This window comes from Ixodes scapularis, unplaced genomic scaffold, assembly GCF_016920785.2.
Source record: "Ixodes scapularis isolate PalLabHiFi unplaced genomic scaffold, ASM1692078v2 ptg001599l_1___fragment_1__unscaffolded, whole genome shotgun sequence".
Classification (NCBI taxonomy): Eukaryota; Metazoa; Arthropoda; class Arachnida; order Ixodida; family Ixodidae; genus Ixodes; species Ixodes scapularis.
Window position 1 is genome coordinate 760,757 of NW_024610173.1, and position 9,549 is coordinate 770,305.

Sequence of the window (9,549 nt, forward strand, 5' to 3'; positions counted from 1 at the left end):
TATTGAGTTTGCTAATTCTCAGTTACTTTTCTAAAACATTTGGAACGTGCACTGCTCCTGGTCAATTTAGGCGTTTTATGGGCCCCCTTCAATATATATGTGTCGTTCCTCAGTTCAGCTAGCTCGTTAGCGATTTAACGAGTTCAGCTAGCTCGTTAGCAAGTGAACGAGCGAGAACGTTAGCAAAGCTCGTTAACGAGCTTTGTTAAAAAGCTACTTGTTCTATCATCTGTCGAGAAAGTTCGTCTAGTAGGGGATTTCACTGTAGACTCTTTAAAGAATTCCAGATTTTTTTTTGAGACTTGTGAATCCTTTTTGAGGATTCACAAACCTGGTTCACTCGCCATCAAGTGAATAGCTTTTGGGTGATACAATCGTCACGTCTTGCATATATGATATTCACTTGCGTACGCCGAATTTCATCATTACTTCAGCAGTGCTATCACAAAAGCTAGCGGATCACTATTTCATAGCTTGTCAGATTGCGTCTCAAAGCTTGATTGAACAGCAACTAAAACAAGAAGGCAGCTGAAATCACTGATCAAAAAAAGTTGACGAACTGGTCTCGGCTTTTTTTGGCGAGACCTGATACTAAATAATAATTATAACGACGTCTACCTTACTTGCCAACAAATTTGTACTTCTTTTACCAATTACTCCAAAAAGATGATCGCAGTCAGAAAACGTTTGGCTAAATTCTGACGTCTTACATGCCATCCGGAAAAAAGACGCGCTATGGAAGAAATGCTGGCGTACTCCTCGAAATACGGAATTAAAAACCGAATTTCGCTTGGCTCGTAATCGCGCAAAGGCGTTGGTTCGGGCAGCCATGAAAATAACTTTCAAGGACAGTTCCTTTTTGAGAGATCAAAGGTTACAAAATCTTGGTCTCTGCTTAACCAACTTCGTGGGCATAAGGCCACACATTTAGTAGATAAGGCGTTTGAAAATACATTTGGTAGAATTACACGTTCACTTGCCAATAGGTTTAATACATTATTTGCGAAGTCTTCAGGCATTCTTCTGGGTAAGTTTACCTTTTCAATTAAATTAGAGGCCACAAAAGTGTAGACAACTTTTCTTCCTGAATTAAAAGAAGATAATTGGCGGAGTATGCTGTTTAGTTTTAATCCAACAAATCACCTGGGGCTGATAATATAAAAGTGAGTGATCTACGCCGAAATTTTGCCTCAGTTAAAAATGTCCTTATACGCATGCTAAATGTTTTATGGCCGATGGAAAAAATCCCCAATCTCCTAAAGAAGGCAAAAGTTAAGCCACATCACAAAGGAGGAGATCATCGGAAGAGATGTCCTCCTTTGTGATTACAATTACCGACCCATTTCGATTTTACCTTGCATAAGTCAGATATTTAAAATAACATCTTTTCCAAGTTGTCAGTCAGTTTCTTGATATTTTTTGGATAATATCTGACAACCAATACGGATTTGTCAGCGGGAGAGGAACAGAACCATTGCTTGAAGAATTTACAGCAGAGTTGCGTTATGCATTTGAGAAGAATAAGTTTGCATGTGCGCTCTTCGTCGATAAGCCAAAAACATTCGACAATGTTCGGCACGCCCTTCTTTTACAAAACCTTTATTACGTAGGCCTCTGCGGCCCGTCTCTGGAACTACTCACAAAATTTTTGAATGAACGCACTCAACCAGTTTACATAGAAAAAAAACGGGGGGTATTCAAGTCACCTTAAAATCCGGAGTTCCAGCATGTCGATCATACCGTAATATTATGACGTCATATAGAATATGAGAAAGCAATTTCTCTTCAGAACAAAACAAAACATCTCACTGACTGGTTTAAAGTCAATACGTTAAAATTAACAACTCAAAAACACGTCTGGTATGCTTCCGTAATTCTTTGAATATTGTTTTTCTTAATAGACCTCTATTCCTACATTATTCATAGTGTTTGTTATGCAACTGGGCCCCTGTTAACTATGTTGAAGATATGATGAACCTAGGTATTAAATGTGACAGTGACCTTTCGTGGAACTCCCATCGAACAACTGTTTGCCAATAACTCAGGCATGTCACTCATATGATGTATAATAGGGATTTTGTCTCTCGAAACGTGAAAAAATTATTATTAACGCATTAGCATACAGTGTCCTCAAATATGGAGTCATAATCTTTGGAGGAGGTTCAGAATTATGGCACAAGCAGATCGATAATATTTTGCACGGAATATTTAAAAGTGGCGTGTACGGCTCTGACAGAGAGACAGAACAAGGAGAAATTGCTGATCTGAATCTTCCTTTATGTCAATCTCCCTTTATTGAAGCGGCTCTCCTAAAATATTTTAGAGTGCCAGTTTGAAAAGTCCATAATTTGCACCTCGAACACTTACACTGGTGTAGTATCTTCGTGCCAGAAATGTCTGGCACAAAAATTCTACGCGCCAGACATTTTCAATAGTCTATATCTAACCGCATGTTCAAGTTGGACTCAAAAAGAAAATTGAAACAAGCCCTCAGACTGTTATAGGGATTCTAATATGCACGCAACATTGACTTTCATCTTTTTTCAGTGGACGCTTGGAACTGTACAATAACATTTTTATTTTGATTCTTTTGTAGTCCGGGTTTGATGTTTTTTTTCTTTCTTTATTTATATTGTGTCATTTAACCTATAAGCGAAACTTTTAAGTGTAACTGACACTTGTATCTTGTTTGAACTATAGTGTATTAATTATCACGCGTTTCGCTGTCGGCTGGGTTTCAGTCATACAGGCAAACTCAGGCTTTGACTGACCCAGTACGAAGCATTGAACTCTTCGCGAAAGAAATCTATTTTATTATTATTAATGTTATTGTTCACATAAGAGAAAAAAAGAGAGCAGATCTGTCCTAGCCTGAGTAATCGACTGAATGAGACTTAGGAAGTTGGCGAACAAATATATTTTGTTGCTTCTTTCCACGAGAGTCAAAGAGAACTCCATTTAGTTAAAACCTTTTCCCGCTTCTTTCCATTTGGTATAGAAACTTTTTTTTTCATACAGCTAGAAGTTGCTAAGGTGAACTTTACCCATTCATGTTACTTTCGTTTCCACGAACTGTGTCGGGTCCTATTTGCTTGCGTAGATTTAGCTTTATTAATTTTTTCGTCTTTTTTCAGAAGGTAGAAGTAGGTTTTCTTGGGTAATATTTGATAACGGTGTACAGTTTTATGACAAAAAAAAAAAAAAAAACGTGCTGATGCTGTGTGTGTCACGACAGGAGAAAAAAAAATACCTGCGCAAGGGGAATAAGGGTGAGAGAGGAAGAGCTAGATGCAAAATAGTAATTTGTGACAACAACGTATCCTATATGTTTTCTATATTTTGCTTTATTGTTTTTTTCATTTATCTTTTTTTTTAAATGGGAAAATAAGTGACGTGGACCTCCTTAAAAAAAGAGAGGGGGGGGGGGGGGGGTCAGACCATTGGAGAGGGGTGTGGCGGACAGGTTAGACCCTGGTTTTTATCATAAGCCGCTTGACATTACCATTCGTCTACACCACTCTTACCTTGTCTCGGTATTTCATCAACATATCGGGACCCCAAAATAACACGAGAGAAAGAATCGAAGAGAAAAACGCCGTGAATTGAACTTTTTATTGTTTGTCAGTCTTAAGTCGAACTAGTGCTTTTAGGAAAATAAAACAATAAACAAATATAAAAGAGGCACTTTGCATTTTGTGGTTGGTATTTTTTTGGATCTCTGTACGATGAAGCTTCCGCACCTCGCCGCTTCTGGCCCATGCTCGTCGTTCGCCATGCTTTCTTTGTGCATACCTCCCCCCTCCCCCAGGAACATGATGTTGTTATAGGATTTGTTTAAACGCTTCCGGTACAAACTAAATACATTTATTTTAAATTTCAGCTTGCTTAGCAGGGTGAACGGTTTAATAAGATGTAGGAGAAAAAAAAGCTGGGCGTCTATGTCATATAGAGCGCAGTGGGGTAAATCAGCCAGTATAATACACGGGCTCATAATTGTGAACACGACGCAGGCAACTACGGTGAGTGATCTCGTTTTCACCTTCTAATAACCTGTAAGAGAACTGGCTACAGGCACTAAGCAGCCAAAATAGAGTTTCCACCTGACTCCCCTTTGTGAAAGAAGAAATTTGTTTTCTAGAAAAAAAAACTATGTTTGTTCATTGCGGAAAGGGGGCGATAATTTGGAATTTCTTCAGGCAAAGCAAAACACACTTCCCGACACGCGTGTTCAATGTCATATGAAACCACCCAGTTATCATTACCCGCGGAAGTGCAGTTATCAAACAAAATGAATAAAATATGTGATGTTGGCCCTACAATCGTTTAATTTTCATATTATTGTCAGCGAAATCGTGACTCTGTGCGCTTTTAATATTCGCCACGAAGCTTGCAAAGCCCGATACCGCTGACTATCGGATCACTGTTATCATCTTCGGTAATAATAACACGTCGTCATTATGGGGTCGTAAATTGCAAATAAAGTAACACCAGTCTTAAAGCATAACGTAAAAAGAAGAAATGCGCATCAAAACTGGAGAGACAAAAAAAAAAGGAAGGTAAAACGCTTGCCTATACCAGCGAAGGGGAAATATTGCTTCACGTGTTTAATATAGAAGAAAACAAGAAAAATAGCAACTGGGCCAACGATTTCTAACTATGAGGCCAAGCTTGAGTTGATCCGGACAGGGCTGCACTCTTTACGATCATCGTTCGCGCTGTTAGGGCGCGAGATTGGCGGGGTGCCACCCACCCCCACAGTCGCTCCCTGCCATGCCCGTATTATGACGCGGCGTCGTCGGCACAAATGCGTGCACTCTCGGTTTCCTTATATTTTTTGTACACTCTCCTTCTATACCTTTTCTTTTTCTAGTTGCGGAAGCTGCTGCATTTCACGCGTCAACAAAGTGCTGTCACCGGGCGAGGAATGAGGTGCGCTGCACCTAAATGGCTTTGCGCGCGGAGTTACAGGGAAGCAAAGTTTCAGTAGGGTTCTGAATGGGTGAGCGTCCAGCGTAACGAAGATGTTTGGCCCATTCGCCGTGTGAGGAACTTGTAAGCGTCGAGTTGAGGAAAGGGTAGGAAGGAAATGGAGGGAAAGCTAGCTTGTTTTGATCTAAGGCTTGTGGCGGCGGAAGGGTCGGGATCGGTGATGGCAACAGAATTTTGTAATGTTGATTTCAACCAGACTGGTGTAACATATGGCAGCAGAGTTGCCAGGTTGGGGCTGTTAATAGCCAAATTGGGCTACTTAGTATGGCATTTCACGCCAAAATCCGGCGGTTGGCTATGTGGCTATTTTTGGGCTACTTCAAATCCTAATGCGGCACTTTTTTTTTTTTTTTTGGTGTAGAGGGACAAAAAACTTAAAGCGTCAGTCCACCCTCTCCGGACTCTGCTTTCAGGATTTTCATGGGCGTGACGCCGAATCCTGTTAGCTCCCCTTAGCCACGGTGACCTAGATTCAGCTTAGAAGGCACCGCTTTTATATTCATTGTGGCTTATCTTATGCTCCCAAGTTAGACTAACTTGGGAGCATAAGATAAGCCACAATGAATACAAAAGCGATGTCAGCGCTGTTAATTTGTAAGTCAGATGCATGTGCACCTCATTATATGTGTAAAGGGACATTCTATCGATCAGTCTTTTTAACCAGGCTTGGTATGATTTATAGACATTTGAACCGGCACTGCACGAGAACGTTCGTCGATAGCGATCCTCCCATGACAGTAGCAAGTGACCCCAGCCGTGGGATACAGTTCCATGCCGTTCTCTAAAAGATGCTGCACCAAGTTCTTTTGAGACATGTACACAACAATGCGTATTATATAAACAAAAACAGCCGACCAATTGTTTTGTGTCGAAATGTGCATGTACCTAGAAAGAGCACCGTACACCAACTTCCGTGTCGGCAAGACGCTGTTTCTATCATCATTTCAGCAGAAATTGAGATTGTTATCATATTACAAAAGCTAATTATACAGGAAAGCCTGGAGTTTTCCGCATGGACGATATCATTTCAAATCATTTCAGACCAAGCTTTTTATAGAGAAGCTGGATACCCGTATTTACTCGCACAATGAACTCACTCGCGTGATGAACGCACCCCCCAAGTTGGCTCTCAAAATTTCGGCTTTTTTTTTTTCACTCGCGTATTAAACGCACCTCCAACTCGGATGTCAAAATTTGGACCCCCTCCCTCCACGCGCGAGAAATAAACGCACTTTTCTATCCTGGTCCAGCGAGGTCGCGAATGCATGGGCAGCGTGGGCGAACAAAACGCCTTGCAAAAGGCGTTAAAAAATAAAAAAGAAAGATCCAACGGAAGCAGGAAAAAAAAATACATGGATAGAAGCTTTTGTTTGTTTTTTTGCACAGCGCAGTCTGGACTATGGGGTCGCGCGCCGCGCGCAAGGAGATAAGAAAGATAAGCGGAGAAGCCCTCGCCTAAGCAACGCATAAGAAAACTTAACAGCTTGCGAAAGGCAAAAGAAAAACAAAACAACACAGAAGTAAGAAAAAAAAAAGCAGAAAAGCTTTTTTTTTTTTTTGCACAGCCCAGTTTGGTTACGGGGTCGCGCGTCGCGCACAAGGAGGTAAGAAAGAAAAGCGGAGAAGCCCTCACCTAAGCATCGCCTAAGCAAACAAAGCAGCTTGTGAAAGGCCGCAAAAACAAAAAAAAACGCGGTACTACGAGAAAAAAGAAACAAGAGGGTTCTTTTTTTTTTGCACAGCGCAGTTTTGTTAGGGGGTCACTCGTCGCGCGCAGAGAGATAAGAAGTTATGTCGATTTTTTAGGATAAAAGGTCCGTTCATTATGCGAGTAAATACGGACGCAAAAATTTTACTTCGCGTAATCTTGCCCCACTTTGCATCGATTTTTCGGAAAAAAGTGCGTTCATTCTGCGAGCAAATACCAAAATCAATTTTGCTTACAACAGTTCACTACAGCGTACTATTTCTAGTACGTCACCGATCGAAATTTTGAGAGACGAAAAGCGTTATTTTCTATGACCCTCACCAACAACAGACAAAACTTAAGTCTACGAAGCTTTGCTCATGGGCCCTTTCTTGCGATGCTGTCAACTTGCCTGGCTCGGCTCGCTTCAACCTCCGTCGAAGGTCTGAGGAGGGTAAAAAAGCGGGAGGGGACTCCACGACTCCCTGTCTACCACCTACGCTCCTCGAAGCTCGCTCGGCTTTACACGCCATTTGGACGGGTTTCAGAGAACTAAATGTAATGTCTGAGAATCCTGGACGTGTACAAAGAAGGTCCGCCATCTTCTTCCTAATGGCGTGTTTTGAGACGGCCAGCGGAATTGGAGGTCGTCCGCTAAAGCATGCGGTACCCAAGGGGGTACCGAATATAACAAAAAAGGCTTTTCCGCAAAACATGAAAGTTTCTTAAAGCAACCATAACAAAGACAACAATGAATAGTTTGAACAAGCTAAAGTTTGAAGTTCTAACCCGGATCTTGCCCAGTCAATGCTAAATAGGTGTTGATACTATAAGAATGCTCGGAAACGGCCGTCACTTGTCACTTAGGTATTGCGTCTCCGTCGCAAGAGTCTGCCGTGGTCACCACCACGGGAAAGTGGGCAAAATATCCGCGCCCCTACCGAAAGGAATGGGAAAGAGATCCAAACTTCAAACGTAAGGTTTTTTTTTTTTTGCTTTTATGTAAACATCAGCAGTTTAGTTTAATTGCCGGAGCTGCAAGAATAATATTTTTTTAATTATTTTAACGTCCGCAAACTTCTGCACTGTTTTTTGCTCAAGTTTACAAAGTACAAACCTACTATACCATGTGCTTGAATGCCATCCTTAGTTTGTCATTCCTTTATTTTCAAATTGGCTTTCTCTATCCCCGACTGGTGAAATGGCCTACTGCAAAGTGTGCAAGACGGAGCTGCGGCTCCACATTCAGGACCCGAGGCTTCATAAATAAAGGCTGAAGCACCAGAATAACATCGTGCTGCTCGCCCAACGGCTGCTGGACGGATGGACAGCTTCGTGACGGCCCGGCCAACAGACACCGACCCCGTCATCATCTACGCCAAGGAAATCAAGTCGCCGAACTAGGTTCGGCTGCTCACATCGCCGTCCAGGGGTTCTTCTCCGCAGCGGATCATTTGGCGCCTCTGGTGAGAGATTGTTCGAAAGATTCGTCGGTTGCATCATCGACGACTCTTGGCCGAACAAAGTGCACCGCACTTGTAACGCGAGTACTCGAGCCAACTTTTAAGGAATTCCTTCTTGCGGATTTAAAGAATTCGCAGTTTTCGTTGATTCTTGATGAAGGTACAGAAGTGGCATTCACGATAGAAATGGCTGTTGTGGTTTGGTAGTTTTCGCGTAAATCTTGCAAGTTTTGCACAGCATTCTTACGTCTCGAGCCTGTCTTTGACGCTTCGTCGAGCGCTGCCTTTTCGAACTTAAAGAGCTTTCTAGATGATCTTGGTCTAGATCTAGCTAACTGTGTTGGCATCGGGACGGATGGAGCAAGTGCGATGTGCGGAAAGCAAAACAGTCTTTTTACTAAGATGCAGGAAGTCAACCCTCGCCATGTGCTTGTAAAATGTTTGTGTCATCCTCTGCATCTTGCATGCAATGAGGCGGTAGATGTGCTGGCGACATATATGGATTATCTCGTTCGAGAGACCTTTAATTGGTTCGCGCACTCTCCAAAGCGGCAGCAGATGTACAAGGCCATCTATGCGGCTATCAATTCTGGGAAAGCCCCCAGGAAGCTTGTAGGACTGTCAGCCACGCGTTGGCTTAATTGCTGAGGCTTAGAAGTTAATTGTTGATCAGTGGCTTGAATTGAAAACACATTTCGAATTAGCCAAGTGTCAAGCAAGATGCTATTCTGCAAAAGTACTTAGTGAGATGTAAAGGTTCCTACGCCCCACTGTCAATGAGTTCAACCATTTAAACAAGGTATTTTAGTGTGAGAATCCAGATCCTACAACGTTGCGCAAGGGTTTGTTGTCGTTTGTGATATCACTTATGAACAGAGTGATCATGCCCACTCACGCATCACCAGACTGCACGGACTGGGAAAAGCACGTGCTTCACGTACGGGCATGTGGAATGGGAAGTGTTTTTCTTAACACCCTTGAAAAGCCTTCGCTTTGTGAGGACAAAATCTCGCTCCTCGAAATATGCCGCAAGTTTTTGATTGCAAGCATTAAGAGTGTACTCAAACGCTTTCCTGCCAACATGTAGCTCCTTAGCGATTTACTATTGCTGAAGCCCGCCAGCATCCCGAAGTATTCTATTGAAACTTTTCACAAGGCATTTGTGCCTTTTAAACAGACATCGATAATCTCAAAAATGGACTCAGAGTACGGACTCCTTCAATAAAATGTGAGAAATCTTGTTGATGACTGTGTGATGACATTTTGGAAGAATGTAAAAGATGCAACAGCGCCCGAGCAGCCATGTTTCCCTTGCTATCTGAGGTGGCCATCACGTTCCTGACACTGCCCCTGTCGAATGCCGCCGTAGAGAGGGTGTTTAATCACGCGTCTCCCACAAAATCGGACCTA

The 9,549-nt window shown here is 42.3% G+C and overlaps 1 pseudogene; it reads left to right on the forward strand.

Moving 5' to 3' along the window:
* The first annotated feature begins 8,325 nt into the window (after positions 1 to 8,325).
* Positions 8,326 to 9,226, forward strand: LOC120842429 (annotated as a pseudogene).
* The last annotated feature ends 323 nt before the right edge of the window (positions 9,227 to 9,549 follow it).